The sequence below is a fragment of the Eubalaena glacialis genome, chromosome 4 (genome assembly GCF_028564815.1).
Source record: "Eubalaena glacialis isolate mEubGla1 chromosome 4, mEubGla1.1.hap2.+ XY, whole genome shotgun sequence".
In the NCBI taxonomy this organism is placed as follows: Eukaryota; Metazoa; Chordata; class Mammalia; order Artiodactyla; family Balaenidae; genus Eubalaena; species Eubalaena glacialis.
The window spans coordinates 125,700,043-125,718,913 of record NC_083719.1 but is presented as its reverse complement, the minus strand read 5'-3'; the positions used below and the strand labels follow the sequence as shown (position 1 = coordinate 125,718,913).

The following is an 18,871-nucleotide window of genomic DNA, read 5'->3' as shown; positions in this document are numbered from 1 at the left end:
TAAACCATTCTGAACCTTAAATTCATTTAAAAAAATGAAACTCATAATCACAATTTCTACATCACGGACTTTTTTGAGGGTCAAATTAGCTAATATATGTAGAGCACATAGTACAGAGTCTGACACATAGTAAGAACTTAGTAAATATTATCTACTCCTACTTATAGGTAGTATTTTAGGGTAGTGATTAAAAGCATGGTAAAATAGTCTTTATTTTGACTCTCAGTGCCACTGCTAATCATTTGTATAATCCCTTTTGATTTTTATTTTCTTCAACTGTAAAAAATGGTAATAATAATGATACCCATCTTATAGGGCTTTTATGACAGGAATAATGTATTCATATAGGGCCTGATACATAGTAAGTGCTCATAATACTACTAATGTGAATAGTAGCATATAAACTGATACCCTAAGATCGCCATAAAATAACATGATAAACTAAAATAAATAGAATGATAAATATGCAATAGTAATGCTATGTGATATATGATATATTGGAAGTATGGACAATGTAGAGTGGGGATATGAGTAGGAAAGAAGCTGATTTGGTTAAGGGAATCAGGGAAAACGTCACAGAACAGCATTTTATACGAATTTGAGACTCGGAGGAGATGTCAAGGAAGGCATTCCAGACAGAGAGAACAGCATGAGGAAGGAAATGGAATATGAAAGAGTGTGGAAAGGTCAGGTGGTTTACCCAAGGTCACATAGGTTGACGGAGGTGGGAGTAACTTTGAAGTTCAGTGACTAGGCATGATGCCTCTTTCCAAACTGAGAATTTTCTTGCTACCCTGGCTTAGAGTTGTTCTCAGTTGTGGAAAGCTATGTGTGATAAATACATTCATCCTGTAGCAAAGATGAATTGTCAACGACAGTTTTTTCCTTTGCCCTGAGATGCACAGGAATTTCCAAAGAGCAGTTCCTTCTTTGAGACAAGCATTTAATTTCTCTGATGATGACAATATTTATCTGTTCTGGCAGCTGAAAACTGGGGACTTTTCATCTGCATGTGTAAGAAAAGAAGAAAAAAATAGGAATTGCTATGAAATATCAGTGCTTTGCCTCAGAGACTGCTCAGAAGCATGAATTCAATTTTCTGCTACCAGTGTGGGCAGACTTGTAGCTAAAGCCTAGTATGATGTTGAGATTCCAGCTGGTGGAAAGGCCTCAAAGGATACTCCTATAAGCTGTCATTCTTTCGTAATTATTGTGCCTTCGTCAGTGTCATAGAAAGGATCCAACAGTAAAGTGTGTGTACAAGAACTTCTGTGCGGGTGCCAGCGAGTTTTTAGCTATTTAGGCTTAGCAGTTGCCTGAGTACAGGCTGCCGACTACTTACAGAGTATGCTCCAGCAGTGCATTTACTAAGTCAGTTGTTTAGAACTGGTGCCTTTTCCCGTAGAAACAGTCATAGAAAGAATTTAGGGTTTCTAGGGCATCCCAAGAAACCTATTTTACTAATACTATATTATTTTATCCCTGCTGCTTTTGGAAATCTGCAGCATGATTGTTAAGCAGAGATGGCAGTTTAGAGATGGCTTATGTGTATATTCTTCACACTTTATTCCTTACATTTATTTCTTCCTGAGGTCATGAGAAGTACAGAAAGTTGGTCTGAGGTGTTTTTCTGTGGGGGTGAGGAATCTTGTAAGAGTGGGGGTGGCCTATACATAGAAGAGAAAAGTATTTGAAACTTGAATCCACTAGAGTGTAAGCCCTGCAAGGACAGGAATCCTGCCTGTTTTATTTCCTGCTACATAACAAATAACCCAATATGTTGCTTCATGGGTAAATTAACAAACCATAAAATTAATTCTCCAGATCAACTGTTTTAACTTAACACAATCTAAGGAAAATGTGTGTTTTTCTTAAAAGTCCCACAAGTAGGACATCAACAAATTCACATGAGTTCATGAAATATAAAACCAAAACAATGAAAAGTAAAATCAGCTTTTATCCTGCTAATCCTACCCCTAGCCTCAGAGACAAGAATTACCACTAGTCTGGTAATCTTTTCAGTGCATTTACAAACATTCATAAAAACATACAAATTCATAGATTTTTCTCCCTTCATTTTATATAAATAGAGCCGTTCTGTGTGTACTTTTCTGCACCTTGCTTTTTATCCGTTAACAATGTATTTGAGATCATCCCACCTCAGAACATATAAATCTAACTCATTCTATTTAACTGTTCCATAATCTTCTGTACTAAAAATACATATTAAATTTTATTTAATTATTTCCCATTAGCAGATATGTAGGTGTCTCCAATCTTTTGCTGTTACAAACTGTACTATTTTTAATGCCCTGGAACACATTTCTTTGTGCATATGCCATTATTTCTCTCAGATAACTACCAAAAGTGAAATTGCACTATTGACATGTATGTGCATTTAAAAATGTTATGCTTACCATGAAATTGACCTCCCAGAGCACCATAGTGCTTTGCATTTTCATTAGCAGGGTGTGAGAGTATCTGCTACTCCTTCCCCTCACCAACACTGGATACTATGCATCTTTTATTAATATACTAATTTAAAATATGCTCTTTCGTTTAATTTGCATTTCCCAGATGATTTGATAGATTGAAACTCTTTTAAGTTAGTTATTGACTGCACCTTCATATGTTTGGTACTTTATCTGACAACTTTGTTCTATTTTTCTGATTAATTTCTGCATGTTCTTTATTATATTCCAAATATTAATCCTTTGTTATATAATTTTCAAATACATCCTCCCATCTTCTGCTTGGTTTTGAACTTTGGTTAACTTTTGTCTTACAGAATTTTCAAATTTTGAAAAAGCTATTCTTATTTGACCTCTTACAGTTGGCTCACTTCCTTCTTGAAAAATTTTCCACATTAATTTTCCTGAACACCGTACTTGTCTGGTTTTCCTCCTAACTCACTAGCAACTCTTTCTTAGAATCCTTAACAGGTTCTTCTCTATCTGGCCTCTCAATGTTGGACTTCTTCAGGGCTTGGTTTCTGATACTTTCCTCAAACTACATTCTCACTTGGTGTGATTTAACCATCCATAGCTTTAAATACAATTGTCATGCTGTCAGCCCTCTCTTTAATTAATATCTCCAGGTCATAGCTGCCCTCTAAACTCCAGACCACAAGATCCAATTTGCTTCCTTGACAACCCCAGTTATGTGCTTCTTTGGAATATGAAATTTCATGCATCCAAAACAGAATCCTTCTATATCTCGTACCCCAACCGCAAATTTCCTGAGTCTTCCCTATCTCCATAAGTAGAGCTATCATCTACCATGTTACTAAATCCAGACACTTTTTTGTAGTTCTGATAGGAAACTAACATGTTAGAAGGCAGACTTAAAGATTTTAGAAAGGAGAACCAATCAGCCAATATTGGAAATATGGAGTTAAATTGAAATAAATGTAAAATTCAACCATAGGAGCAAAATATAAATCACAGAAATGTAAGATGATGCCTGAACAGGTTTATAGCTGCATATATAAAATTTGGAACTTGATAAGTGTGCCTTCAATTTCCTCATCCAAGGCATCTATTGACAAAGTACTGGGCAGGCCACCAGAGACCTCCTTCCATATTAATAATGATTATGATTCCTAACATAATTCCAGAAAAGACTGTGCCAGTTACTGTATTTAAGAACTCTGAATGCATCATTGCATTTAATTTTTACAACACTCAAAGAATTTGGTATTATAATTATCGTCATTTTAAAGATGAGAAAACCAAGGTTTAGAGAGGGTAAGTAACTGGCCCAAACTCACACAAGTAGTAAATGATGAAGCTGGAATTCAGATGTAGGTCTTTCTGATTCCAGAGTTCAGTCTGGTCCAGCCCACTTAGAGTTAGGAATAGGGTTACCACTTGTCATGTTTATCTTGACTATTTGGATAAATTTGGTGAAATATTTATCAATCCGTCAACTCTACCATCCTGTTTATATTTCTCTATCTTGTCTGCAAACCGTGAAGATTAGTAACTTGTTCAAATCCAGGCATTTTTCAATCTCTTTTCTATAAAGGAACTAAGGTTAGATCAGATGGCCCTATTCTTAGTAATCTCAGATTGACTCCTGTCCCTGGGTACACGTTGACTATTCAAAGAAATAATCAATTTAATACAAGCTCACCTCAGTATAGAGACCAAACTCTACTATAGAAATCACGCTTTTCACATTTTTTCAATTGGATCATTTGTTCTTTTCTACTTCTTCTGAATGACAGTGGCCTGTTTACAGTACTCTTTTTCATGGCATTTGTGCTGCTTTTGATTATAGAGTTCCTTATTTGACTGCTATAAGGCCAATTATTCCTTGAGGGTAGAAACTATGGCTTTCTTTTCTCCATGTACCAATTAGCCCCTCACACAGTATCTGCAAAATAGTATATAATCAAATGATCAGTACATTTTTGCTGATGAAATATCTTCATGATTATCTTCAGGTTTATGAAGGATTCACATGCTCGAAATTGAAAATTATCTGTTTTTTTTTTTAATCTTCCCTGAGGCTCTAAAAAGTAGAGGACTTAGTCTACAACCCAAGACTCACATTGAGGAAAGCCAGTTCATGGCAGCACTATGAGACTATGAACTTTTTTCTCTTAAAATCCTTTTGAGAGAATGGAATTGTACTTTTCCAGGTTGAATTAAAAACAAGCTAGTCTGGCCTCAGTGGTTTAGAATAGTAAGTTTCCCATGCTTGGTCCTATCCTCATAGCCCTTTGACTTACATGACATTTTATTATTAAACAAGCAGTTGGGTAGCCAGTGAAATAAAATATGCTTTTGCAAGACATTTTTAGAGGACTTTGATCACTCAGATTGTACTAATTACACACAGTAGCAGAGATGTCTGCAGTTGTGTTCGGTTGTTTTCTGTTGGATAATTGTCTTCTTTGGGAATATCCAGCCCACAATCAAAATAGAAGTGAAGATACCATTTGGTTGGCTGATGAAATAGTTTGTCCTATAGATATGTACGTTACATAGTCTTTTTTTCTTTTTTTTTAAAATTAATTAATTAATTAATTAATTGTTGGCTGCGTTGGGTCTTTGTTGCTATGCGCGGGCTTTCTCCAGTTGCGGCGAGCCGGGGCCATTCTTCATTGCGGTGCACAGGCTTGTCATTGCGGTGGCTTCTCTTGTTGCAGAGCGTGGGCTTTAGGTGCATGGGCTTCAGTAGTTGTGGCACGCGGGCTCAGTAGTTGTGGCTCGTGGGCTCTAGAGCGCAGGCTCAGTAGTTGCGGGACACGGGCTTAGTTGCTCCACGGCATGTGGGATCTTCCCAGACCAGGGCTTGAACCCGTGTCCCCTGCATTGGCAGGCGGATTCTTAACCACTGTGCCACCAGGGAAGCCCCGGGTACATAGTCTTTTTAAAAAATAGCTTCCAAACATGAATTATTGTCATAAAAATGTTTCTGGGGGCTGTTTTAATTTGTATGCACACATATATAAGAAAGAGGCATAATGCCAGCATGTGGACAATGGATTCTAACAGGTTCATCCTGTGTATGAACTGATTCTTAGTGAATTTGGGGCCAGCGTCTCTCTCCTTGTCACATCTTTAACCTGATTCTATAACTATGTTTTCCTCATCTGCCAACGTCTCTCTTAGTCTCATAGAAGTTACTTTTGCCACTCTAGGAAACTCACATCAAACATAACAGCAGAGAAAGGAAGAAATATCCTAATGAGAAAACATTGGCTGCTTTCCTACTCAAGTCAGGAATAAGACAAGGATGCCTTGTCATCTCTGCTGTTCAACATTGTGTGTACAAAATCCAAATGACAGAAGGAAGAAACATGATAATTTTATCTGATGTTAACCAGTAAAATATGGGAGAATATTCCTTTGGAAGCCTGGCCTCAGCTCAGTCATTCTTCAAGCCAAGTGATACTCCCCACTTAGGAGGCATAGTGTGAACATATAGACTGTGACCACACAGAGTCACGTGGGTGACAGGTGATAGGAATAAGCCATATTGATTTGATTTGGGGTTAAATAGGGATTTGATTCTGGAGTTCTTTGTTCATTGGATAAATGCCAAGGATTTTGCCAGTCTTGTTCACTGCTGTATCCTCTGAGCCTAGTAAAGTACCTGGAACGTCATGAGACTTGACAAGGGAATGAAGGAAGGAATGCTTCTGTTCCTTCTCCCCTGGCCTAGCTTCTCTTCTATTTAGCTGTCTCTATGCTGATTAGCTCTGACGATCCATGGCAGAGTAGGGACTCGGGGTGCTGACAGTAACTTTAGACAGAGATTTTTCTCTACGTGAAATCCACTGAGGATTCCAGTTTTGGCTTCTTGGGTAAATAATTCCTATCCTGCCTATCTCACTACCTCACTGTGAAAATCAAACAAGATAATAGATGTGCAATTGCTTTCCTAACTGCAAAGCTCTGTCCTCATGGGAGGGATAAGTATGTTGTAAGAGCAGACTATTTATAAGTTAGGTAGCACAAGCAGAGTTTACATGCAAAGTTTAGCTTTGTGGATGGGTTTCTCTGCTCATGCCAGGCTTCAGTATCTTCCCTGGTTCTCCAAGTTTAGATCTTGCTCAAACTTAGGTCACTCACCTGATTCCTAAGAAGGCTGAACATTCCTTCAAGCACTTCCCAAAGAACTTCTTACCTATCTAACTTGGCTCTTGGCTGTCATCCTCCATTCTCCACCCTCAATCCCCCGATGAAAAGGTTTTCCATTGACCTGGAGGTCTCTAGACCTCCTGTCCAATTGGGTAACCACTAGCCACATTCCAAGAGCTCAGTGGTTACATATTGTAAGTGGCTACTGGATTAGACAGTACAAATGTAGACTATTTCATTTATCGTAAAAAGTTCCAATGGACAAAACAGCTCTAAAGCAATTTGAACCTTCTCTCTCGAAGGAAACAATGTATATTTTCCCTCATACTTATTAACTCCTGTTATCCACCAGAGCTTAATAATAAATAAACTGATTCTAGTGGATAGGCTATATTAAGTCTTTGACATTTCCATGCATAAGATTAGTATATTCAGATTTATATGTGGAATCAATGAAGAAAAATATGAAGATAGGGAAAAAGTGAAAGTAAGAAAGAGGCAAAGAGAATGAGGTTCCCCCAAAAAACAGAAGGAAAAAAAATTCTTTCAGGTCATTATTGCCTCTTGTTATCAGAATTTATAATTGTATTCATGTCTTGTTTACTTCTTTATTATCTATCTCCCAGTCAGACTGTCAGTCCCTGAGGGCAGATAACATCCATTTTATTCCCAAAAGTTCCCCCAGGGTGTAGCACATTGCTCAGTTAATATGTTTGCTGAATGAATGAATGGATGCCCTTATCAGACCCTATCTGGACCCCATTGTTCACATGGACAGTGTATACTCAAATAAATTTTCTCCATTAAAAAAATTTTTTTTGTTAATTCCTTAGCTGGAATAGTTTTTTGTTTTGTTTTTCCACTGTGTAGACACTTGCCAACTTTTAGTTTCACCCCATCAGAATTCCCCATTTAAATAAAAGTTTTCGCATAGTAGATTGGAAGATTACCCATGGATGAGGAAATAATTTAGGTTTGATTTACTTTGGATCCTTAGAGGTTTCTGCTAATGTTACAAAGCTGTTTGACATTTAAAAGCCATTTTTTGGCCTTTACCTTGAACTTTGGAGGCTACAATTGGATTCAACATTTGCCTCATTGTTTTGAGCCAAAGCAGACTTAATCTGGGTAAACCAAGGCTGGGTGAGCATGACCTTGCCTTCTGTCCCCCAGTCTCCCCCGGGGTTGGCTGCATAATTCGCAGCCCCAACGCAAAATGAAAATGTGGGGCCCCTGGTTCAAAGGGCAGGAATACATTTCTGTTAAAAGTATTATGATGGAAAGCCTTTTTCTTTCCTCCTTAGTCTTTCTCTCAACTTGTCATATGTATTTTATTTGCTATTTACCTTTTCTCTAGTAGAAAAACAAAATGCAATTTTAAAGTATTAGCAGAAAATTTACCCTCTGTCTTTATATTGTGCACTGACAGTTTTAAATGCAAAAATAAGAGCATTTAACTTGTATGTGGAGTCACCAAAATTGTACAGATTACACAAATTGTATTTTGTAGTTCAGACATGCTTATGTATTTTATTTTTACCAGACAGTGCACAAAACTAACGCAACTGTTTTTATTTCACTTCTTGATACACACACATTCTACTAACATTCTCCCTTCAGCTTACTGAGGAGTAAAGAAGGACTGAAGAGAAAAGAACCATGATTTGCTCTATCATATCCTTTCTTTCTATGTCAGTATTTTCAACATAAGTGCTTGGCTAATACAGGAAAGCAATGCATGTGGAAAAGACATGGTAGGGTTCCTTGATGGTTCCTTTTTCTTAGAAAATCACTGCCTTCTTTCTGCATCTGGCAAGTTCTGGTTCAAATGGAAAACACGGGCTCTCAGGGCCACCAGCCATCTGCTTACTCAGTCATAGATGTGTTGATAGGAAACATGAGTGCAGAGTTGTAGTGGACCCATGATCTGTGGGACTTCAGCAAGACTCAGCAAATATAAGGTAAGCATGTTACAGAAGCTGCTGACAGAAAAACGATGGGAGAAAGGAAAATGCTTTATATACATTATGTATTCACGTTGTGTTTGCTTTGAGTCTTAGTAACTCTTTATGTATGGTTGGTCTACCAGAATTCTATGCTCACAGGGCATCACTAACGTGAGAGGCAGCAAGGAACTACGGTGTACACACATATTGCACGTGTCATCTCTGCTCACATGCATGCTTCATTGTCCCTCACAGTTCACAAGTTCAAAGATAAAGTTATTGAGAATTCCAGGATGAGGACAAGCAGAACATTACACCAAGCTCTGGGTTCCTGTGTGACTGCTTTGGTCACACAACCATGAAGCTGGCCCTGTCCTCAAGTCCTTCCCCAATCCCAACCTGAAGCAGCTCTCACAAAACATTGTTCTTGTTGAGATCACACCAGGAAAACAGTGAGAATAACATCAGAAGAGCTCCACTTGCCTCATCAAATACTCAGGGTTAGAAAAGTTAGTGCTGTTTGCAGAGTGTACTTGCAAAAGTTTGGTAACCAAGTGGCTTAAGCTGTCCTCCAGGATGCCCACTGCTGGACTAAAGTGCTGAGGCCTAAAACATTATCCTTTCCACTGTCTCTGACTCAGAGGAAGGTGAACTTTGGTGTGTAAACAAAGGGGCATCGGACCCAATGTAGCATAATGGCTATAGGGGCTGGAGTCTGTCACACCTGGATGTCAGTCCTGTCTGAGATCTGTCATTTACTATCTATATAATCTTTAGCATGTGACCAGACATCTCTAGACCTCTGTTTCCTCACCTGTAAAATGGGAATAATATTAGAACCCATCTCCTAGGGCTTTTGTTAAGGTTAAATATGATAACGTATGTGCAGAGCTGATCCCAGCTTCTGTTACACAGAAAGTGCTCCATGCACGGAAGCTGCTGTAACTGTTGTTATTATAATTGTAGATATAACATTGTTCATATCTTGGTTAAAACAAACAACTTCTCCAGTTATTTTCTCAGCCTCCTGATAAGCATTTCTTAAGAAATGAGTCAATAGAAATCTCTGTGTTCTAAACACTGCTCCTTAAACAAGGAACGCAGAGCTCCCTCTGTTAGAAGAAAAGCCAGAAATGAATGAAATGAAATTAATCACACTGTTTATAAATAATTGTTTAAACATGAGACAAGACTTGTTTCCTGGGTACATCATGCCCTGTGCTGAACAGTTGGGACTGTAATTTTGAATATGCCTTCTGGCTTTTAAATTACCTGCAGGCATTTCTTTGATCCAACATAAAACATGCTAACTTGTCGAACAAGTTGGTTACAGTCTATGTGTATTTGTTTTCCCCCTTTGGCTCTGCAGGTGCTCTTGTTGCTAGGGTGTTAGGGTTCCATGTACCAGCCCTCTGAGATTGGTGCCCACTGTGCATGTCACACTTCAGGGCAAACCCCAAACCACACCCAGCTCCAGTGGTGCTCAAGGTGATTTATCAGAGGTCAAGAATAGAAGCAGTGTGATGTGGGGCTCTGACCCTTGACCCTGGCTGCACACTAGAGTCACCTGGGAGTTCCTGGGTTCCACATGTAGAAATTCCATTTTAATTGGTCTGGTTGGGGACCAGAAATGCATATGTTTTAGGAGCTCTAATGTACAGCAGGATTGAGAACCATCAGTGTACTGGAAAGAGCAGGAAGCCTGTCTTCTAATTCCTTACTGATTGCTATCATTTCTCTCAGCACCAATAAAATGAGAAAGTTCACATAGATAATGCTTCAAGTTTAGGTCTAGCTCCATGTCTTAAACTATTGAGATAGTCTGGATTTAAACTGGTAGTTCTCAACTGGGGACAGTTTTGTTTACCAGGGGACATTTAGCAATGCCTGAAGGCACTTTTGGTTTTCACAACTGGTGGATGCTACTGGCACCCAGTGGACAGAGACCAGAGATGCTACTAAACATTCAAGAATGCATGGGACACCCCCCCCGCCAGAGAATTGTCTGGTCCCAAATTTCAAAATAAATCTGTGGTTGAAAAACCCTGCTTTAAACCAATCCTCCAGGATGTGCAACAAAGAACCTCCTTACCTCTGCCAGGGGACAGCAGGAGAGGTCTTTGAACAATGCCAGGAGTTGTGTGTGCTTTTATCCGCCTTCTACAGTGCAGCCCCTGCATCCTTTGGCTCCTCTTAATCCACATCCACTCCCAAAACCAGACAAGGGGGAAAAAAAACCTGTAAAAGGCAATTATTTCTGTGAGGAAAGGCCCTGAATGTCCGTGGTTAGAGTGCCAGTAGTAACCTTGCAGATAAGCCCTTTCTCCGAGGCAGGCTCTGTGAGCTTGTTCCCTTACAGCATGCACTTGCCAGAGACACAGTCCTCCCAATTTAGTTGGAGCAGCTGTTCATGAAGGAATCGCCTCCAAAGCACACTAAGAGACCTACTAGGAAACCATATCCCCATGTAAATGTGTGCTTAGTCCACACTGTAATGATACCTGACTCTGGCCCATAGAAGTGGTAAAGCTGCTTCTTATTCTGGGTGTCGACAAACTAGAGTGTCTCCAGGAGAGGATAAACATCATGATTTTCTTTGCAGAATTCATGACATGTGAAGAACAATGTAAGGAATGGGGGATGATGAGTTTAGGGCTCAAAGAAGATTCAGGTCATGAGCGTTGTTTTTAATATCTCTGAAGGCTGTTTTGGGAAAGAGGGATCCGATTTGTTCTGCATGGTCTCAAGGGAAAGAGGTAGGTACAAAGGATTGAAGTTTTAAGAATACATATTTCAGCACAAAATGGAACGGATCCTCTTACTAAGAGATGTTCCTAATAAAGTAGAAGGAGAAAACTGGATGGTCACCAGTCACTTAGAAGTGTTGATGGACCATCAGTCACTGGAAGCATTGACTGATCATTTGTCAACATGGCCAAGGAAGGGGTGAGAGGTCAAAGGAGAGATTCTCAGACCCTTTCTTTGTGATTGTGTGAGTTACAGAACCACACAAGTCCTCCCACAGTGCAGTTAAACACAAGAGAGAGCAAAACCTACTTTAGCCAGTGTAGCACTTTGTTTGATTGAAGCTGGAGACCTTCTGGAAAGGTTACCAGTGGGAAGAGATGTGCCAGAGGTGATATTGTCAATTGCAGGGACCATTCTCTTTTCCTTTATGATTCTTCTAGCAATCTGGCTAGTAGGAAATTTAGACACATCTAAGGAAGGAATCCATTCCTGGGTTCTATAGATGCCTGCTCAGTGGTTAAGCAGTTAATTTTATTCCTGAGATTCTGTTTGAGAAAAATGTTGTCATATCCACCTATCCAGATAAATTTCTGTTCTTTGAGGCTTTAGTATGAAAGGAATTGCTGTTTAAATATTTGTAAGGAGAAGGACTGAGATTAAAGAAACATCCCCTTAACCTGGTTTTCATGTTCTTCCTTTTTCACATGGGGACAGTTAAGACCTGGGCTTCTCTGGTCTGAAGGTAGTAAGGCAGGGTCCCAATCTAGAGGAAATCAGAGTACTGATGAAGCAGTTTAGTGTTATGGCTAAAAGCATAGGACTTGGCATTTGATGGACCTCAGTCTGAATTCAGGTCCTGCCACTTTGAACCTGCGTGATCTGGGCAAGTTACTTGACCTCTTGCTGCCTCGGTTTCTTCCTGTACAAAAGTGGAAGTAAAGGTGGCTCTTGCCTCATAGCACTGTTACGAGGCTGGTGTGAGATACTGTACATATAGAGCCTGGGATAAGTAACTTATTGATATATTGTGTTCTCCTTATCATAATCATCATCTTAGTAGGCAAAAAAGCAGGAACACTAGGTTGAGAAGACAAGGCTTTTTTTTTCTGGAACACTGGTTCATTGTCAGAACTGGGTCTGTGGGGAAATGGTTTGGGGTCAAAATCACCATAATATCCTCCTCATAAGGTACAGGATATTCCTGAGCAATAAGTTCAGAAGGAGAAGGAAGATTACTTCAACTGCAAGGATAGGGGAACTGTGGGGAAGGGAGTGAGGCAGAAAGTTCTAGCTTCTGTGCTCCAAGAAATGCTGTGAAATCATCTCCAACCCTTGAGCAAGGAAACCTGGTGGATGGCTTCTGGTTATATAAACAAATATCTGAGTGTGCTCTGGGTTATATTCAACCAAAGAGCCAAGGACCTGCTTTTTACAAAGTGATTTCTGAATTATTTCCTCATTCTCATTTTTTACAAGATTCTTGGAAACATTTCACAGTTAGAATTGTTCTTGGAGAGCTTTTTGTTCTCTAAGAAATGGGTGAATCTGTGTTTTGATAAACCTGACAAACAAATATATTTGGTGCCTACTCATGTTCCTTTTATTCTTTTCAAACTTTTATTTCCTTTGCTGGCTGGTGTAATGGAATTTTTCTTCTATTTGTGAATTTTCATTGCCTGCTTAGAGTTTCTGACTTTGGGGAAAGGAGTGTGTGTGTGTGTGTGTGTGTGTGTGTGTGTATGATTGTCATGTATAATAACTAGTTGCCTACGAATAACTTGGTTTCCTGGTCCAGATGTCACCATCTTTATTATCATCATCTTAGCATCTACCATTTACTGAACACTGGCTTTATATGCCAGCCATTGCGCTAAGTGCATTACATGTGTCATCTCATGGAATCCTTAATATAATCCATGGAGCAGGTATTATTATCCCCATTTTACTGATGGGGAAATTGAGACTCAGAGAGATTAAATAACTTGGCTAGTGTCCTATAGCTGGTGAGTGGTGGGCCAGGATTCTAACACATGTTCACCTAATTTCAGAGCCCTTGCTGTTAACCACTAAGCTATGCTCCTTGCTAGTTAATTAAAAACTCTTGAAATAATGCAGAACTTTTGATTCTTAGACATGGAAAGGGCTTCAGAAGTGATCTGGTCAAATATCCCAACCAATGCAGTGATCTCTTCTACAGCTTACCTAGTAGGTAGTTGTCTGTCTCTCCTCCCAATGAGGGGTAACTTCTTATTATTATCCAAGGCAAGACATTGGCTGGGTTGCAAATTATAATTTTTTTGCCTCTGGTTTTCTTTTGGGACTATGTGTATAATATAACCATAGAGAGAGAAGCTATTTCATGTGTATCGTTTAAGAGGATGTTAAGGCCATTCAAACATGTGGGATTTTAAACTGTAAATGCCAGCTGGATTGAGCTGTAATAGAATAGCCTTGAGCAATATAGTGTGACTTGCAGTGGGCAGATAGTGAAGGGCATATAAAGCCCTTCTTGCCTGACCCAGTCTGGTTTTCCAACTCATTTCCCTTAACTCTCCCCCAACCTAACTCCCTATGCAATAAGCATGCAAGATGGATCAGTTTTCCTTAGATAAATAGTGAATTCTCCAGCCTCTGGATTACTTCTGCTGTCCCAAATGCTCTTTCTCACTTTCCCGCCTGGCACAAGCCTACTCATTCCTTGAGGCACAGTTCCAATATGAGCCCTCTCAACTTTCCTGATCCCTACCCCCTGAATATTGGAGCTAACCACTTCCTCCTCTGGGCTCTCACACCACCTGCTTCTCTTTTTCTTGGAGGCTCAGCTCATCCTGTGGGCTCTTAAGTAATTTTATGCACTTAAAACACCCTCTGCTCACCTGGACAGCTTCTCGAGAGCAGGACATTTCCTACCTGCAGTGTCAAAGAGCCGAGGGTGCCTCTTCAGTGAAGGTGCACATTTAGTGAAGCTGGTACAATAAGACTCTGAGTTGGATTTGCCTGGTTCAGCTGGTGGCTCCACCTCTCCCTAGATGATCTGACTTGGGCAAGTTACTATGCCTCATTCCACACAACTTGAGCCTGTAAATAATAAAACCTATGTGATAGGATTGTTGTGAAAATTATATGAGATAATCCATGATTAGTTTAGCACAATCACTGACACATAATAAACACTCAATTAATATTGGCTGATATTATCATGGATCCATACTTTTAAGGCATTTTCTCCTACATATTTTTAGGTTCTGTCATATCAGAATAGTTCAGCAGAAGAAGCAGGCAGACAGTCTGATCCCCCAGACTCAAAGTTCCAGTCTTTTATTTGTCCTTTAGGAACTGTGGTAGACAGTGGAAAAAAGCCTCACAAGGAAATTGGTTTGACCTTAATTATATGTGCACATTGAGAAATAGACCTGCATTCGGATTAGAATAAGCCATGCGTACTGACTTGATCTTGCACTTCGGCATGTTGAAACATGGACATATCTTGAGGCTGGTGATGGAATTAAAGAGCCCCTGAGAATATGTTTTGTCCAGAGCTAAGCATTCCAAACTGCAAATTTAGCTATCTGGGGTTCTTTCTGCAAGCAGCACAAAATAATACAAAGATCCCGGAGTTCCCACCCTGAGGATGCATTGCTTTATGTCCTTGTCAAGACACTGTGCTCCCTGCAATTAAGTTTTCTCATCTGATAGTGTTTTTTGTCATTTGCCTGCTATTTTCACAATTTTTACCCATATCAACATTCTGCCCATGCTATTATTTATTTACTATTTATCTTTAAATACATTTTTAATTTAAATAAATCTGTTTGTAAATGAAATTCTCTATTATGACCTTAAGTGAAAAATCATATAGAGAGATGATTTTAAAATTAAATGCAATGAAAACGAAACAAATTATTATTATTTGCATAACTTTTTTACTATTAAAATTTAATAATATTGTTTGCCAAAGGCTCTGAGTCAAAGGCCTGCTCTCCATTTTATTAGGTAGTAGAGAATTGTTAAAGCCAGAGTGGGGCCAAACTGAGTATGTCTCTTTAAAATGAGCAGAATGAGTGAAAGAAGTATTGGATCTCCTTACTGTGATTCAGATTGGTTAACGTTGTGCCTCTTTGTTTGGCATATCACCTGTGGAAAACATCCCATGTTTGGGAAATACTGGATCTTCCAGAGTCAATATTCTGTTCTGGTTGATAGTGATCTAAAGACAAATGAAGAAATTGGCCTAGGCCATCACCTTTTGAGCCATTGAATTTACAAATAAATTAGTACAAGTTTATGTGCTTACTGTTTGTAAACAGTTCAATTAGTTTTTATCAGCTAATTGTAACCAAGCATTCTATTTTTTCATCACATGAAAACCTTAAAAAATATTGCTTTGTGCATCTCTTTACATTTTTTGCCACCTCGTTTTCATGATTCATCACCAAGTCTATTCTCGTTTCATCATCAGTGTCATAAAAGCCAACAAATACCCCTTGGCCACTTTGCTAAAATGGACTCTTTGCATGCATGTCAATGCTTCCTTTCTGATCCCTTGTGCAGAATCGCTGAATGTCTCATACTGCTAGCTCTGGCCCTTCCCACTCACTTGTCCTTTCTCTTACTGCCCCCTGTCTCCAGTGCTAAGCTCTGCCTTAGGTGTGAGTAGAATAACTGGACATTCACCTCCTCAGGGAATCTTTACTCCCATGTGCCTAAGAATTATGTGAGAGCACTTTTTAAAAATGCAGATTTCTGCCCTCCCCACCCCACCCCTGCCCTCTCCCCACTCCCCACTCCCACCCCCTTGTCAGAGGTCTGATGTGGATCCTGGGAATCTGTATTTGCCATAAGTACTGAAGATAATTCTGATGCACATAGTCTCTGAACAACTTTGTGAAAGATGACTTAGCTAGTGATCTCTCTCATCTTTTCCTCTTTTTCCTTCTCCTCCTCCTCCTTCCTCTTCTTCTGGAACAAAGGGAATTGTAACGCTATTTCATCAACCGTTAATATTAAACTTCATCACAAAACTCTTCCCACTGTACAAATGATTTCCATGTTTCCCAACGGACAGAATTCCTGATTTGGGAGGCAGAACACCTGATTTATAGCACTAGATCCACTGTTACCCATCAATCAATCCATGCCCCTACATTGTACCTACTTTCCTTCCTTACAGGTTTGTGTTGAACATTAAATGTGGAAAATGATACAAAAATGCTTCATAAATTGTAGAGGATTTTACTAAAACTATTAAAACAAGAAACTGCATCTTAAGTCTGTAAAAATATCAGAGATTCTTTTTTAATGATGTTTTGCATCAGAAATTTTGAGCGGCTCTGCCAATGTTTCTGATCAAGCATATGTTTAAGGAAGGACAGTTGTGGTCTCGCTGCATTTTAAGTTGTGGCATCTCAGGCCCTCCCTATCCTATCCTAACCAGATACATTTAACAGCTTTGCAGTGTAACTTCACAGATTCAGAAATTGAGGTCTTTCAGATTCTTTCTTTCAGAAATACAAATCCAAAAATTATCCTCCCTGTGTTTCCAGCGAAACCTCTTCCCTCCACACAGAATATAAAGTATCAGATACTAACAATAGAATATTAAAGCCAAATTTGAAGCAATTACCCACAGCTTTGGAGAACAGTCCCACACACAGCTGGTACCCAATCAGAAGGTTTGTATTTGTCACCCACCATCTCTGCTCCTCATAGAACCAGAATGTCAGAGCTGCAAGGGATCTTATAGATAATCCTCCTTGTTTAAAGAACAGGGAAAATGCACAGGAAAGGGACTATGTCCTCAGAGGCATGCATGGATGGAGGCTAAAAAGGCATTGGAATCCAGGTTCCTGTCTTCTGGTTTATTGTTCACATTGCTGAGTTAGTAGGGTGGCCTTGCCGTTGAAAGTGAAAGGGGCTCACTGAGTGTTAAAGCCGTGCCTCCTGAGTGTGATTCATTGTATGGGTTGAGGTCTCTTGGGGTGCAGCATATTGCACCATGACTTTGTATCCTGAATGAAGACCTAAAAGGCAGATGATATTAAACTGTTAACTGTGAACAATTAGATTAGTACAGGAGTGTAAACTGAGACTGACACAGGCCACAACCAGGACGCAAGATCACCCTAGCATTATTCTCAAGTCTCCTTTTTCCCTACTTAAAGGGAATTGGTTGTGAGTCCTCCATGGAGTTAAGAGGCTGGGCCATTTTCCTTTATTCATGACTTCTCTCCTTGGCAAGGGCTATATTGATGTTGTCTGAATAAAAAGGAGTGGTACCAGGCACCCAATAGCAATTCTGCAGAAATCTCAGTCTTTATTTGAATATTTGGAAGGATTATATGAATATAACATTTTGGAAACAGTTCTCAAAGAGCCTCCTCCATGCTCCCCAGCTGCTCTGGAGCCTTCCACTTACCCAACTCAATGCTTCACTTTAGCCCAGGTCTTCCTGCTTTGTCTTCCATCCTCTCTCCTCATTCTTCATTATGTTTATTCACTTAGCCCCTTCCTCTGCTCTCTCTACTTTCCTCCTGACTCTGCAGGTTCTTTTTCCTTTTCCACCTAGTCTCCCTGGTTCTGAATCACGGAAAATATATACGCCTCTTGGCAAAGATGTTCCTTTAGTGGGTAAGAGGGGTTAGCAGGAAAGAGTCCCATGTTAACGTCCCAGTTACACTGTGTTTCAGTAAGAGGAGGAGACACATCATACTGTAGGCTTCCCACGGGAAGAATAGATATAATATACACCCACATACATAGTCCTTTTACCCTGAGTCCATCATAGTGGGACAAGGAGATGCTAGAGACAGCAGAACCTGAACACTGGACTTAGTGGTGGTTCTCAAGATGATGAGTGACAGTGTATCAGGACAATTCAGAGCCCAGACTTTGGAATCAAAAATGACTGGAATGTAGGTCTGATTCTGCCATTTATTAACTGAGTAAATTTGGGCAAATTATTTAAACTGAAACTCAGTTTCCTTATCTGTTAAATGGGTTTAAAATACATGAATTAATGCATATAACACACTTAGCCCAGTGCCTGGCACACAGGTGCTGCCCTAATGGGTGGTGGTTTTTATTGTTGCTAATAATGATAATAATAAGTATGATACAAAGGGAATTTGGCCAGTGAGAAATGAGAAACCCTTCCTTTCTCCCTCCCTCCCTCCATCCCTTCCTTCCTTCCTTCCTTCCTTCTCTCCTTCCTTTCTTCCTTTCTGTTCATTCATTCTTTCTTTTAATAGATATGTTCAGTGAATAAAACAGATAAAAATGTGGGGCGTATGTAAAGACATTAGGCCACATCTTGAGTTTTCTAGAGAGCTTATACTTGAAGAATGGCATGTGGAAAATCTGGCAGAAGGAATGTATAACCAAAGATGAATCAAAAGGTATGTTTAGAGCAAGTAGAAAACCCAGAAATAGCTCTCATTATTTAGGGACGAAATCTTGCATATTCTGCTTTAGTAAGAATAATCTTGCAACTGGAAAGAAGAGAACATCACAGGGAAAAAGTTGCTGCCTGGGATTGACGGAAAACTTTTAACTGTCTCTGAGCCAAGATGTATTATTTCTCATGGG

The 18,871-nt window shown here is 39.5% G+C and overlaps 1 protein-coding gene across 5 annotated transcripts in view; it reads left to right on the top strand.

Annotated features, from left to right (window-relative positions):
* Positions 1-18,871, top strand: part of HTR4 (5-hydroxytryptamine receptor 4) — a 221,091-nt gene that overhangs the window by 171,958 nt on the left and 30,262 nt on the right. The window lies entirely within an intron of this gene.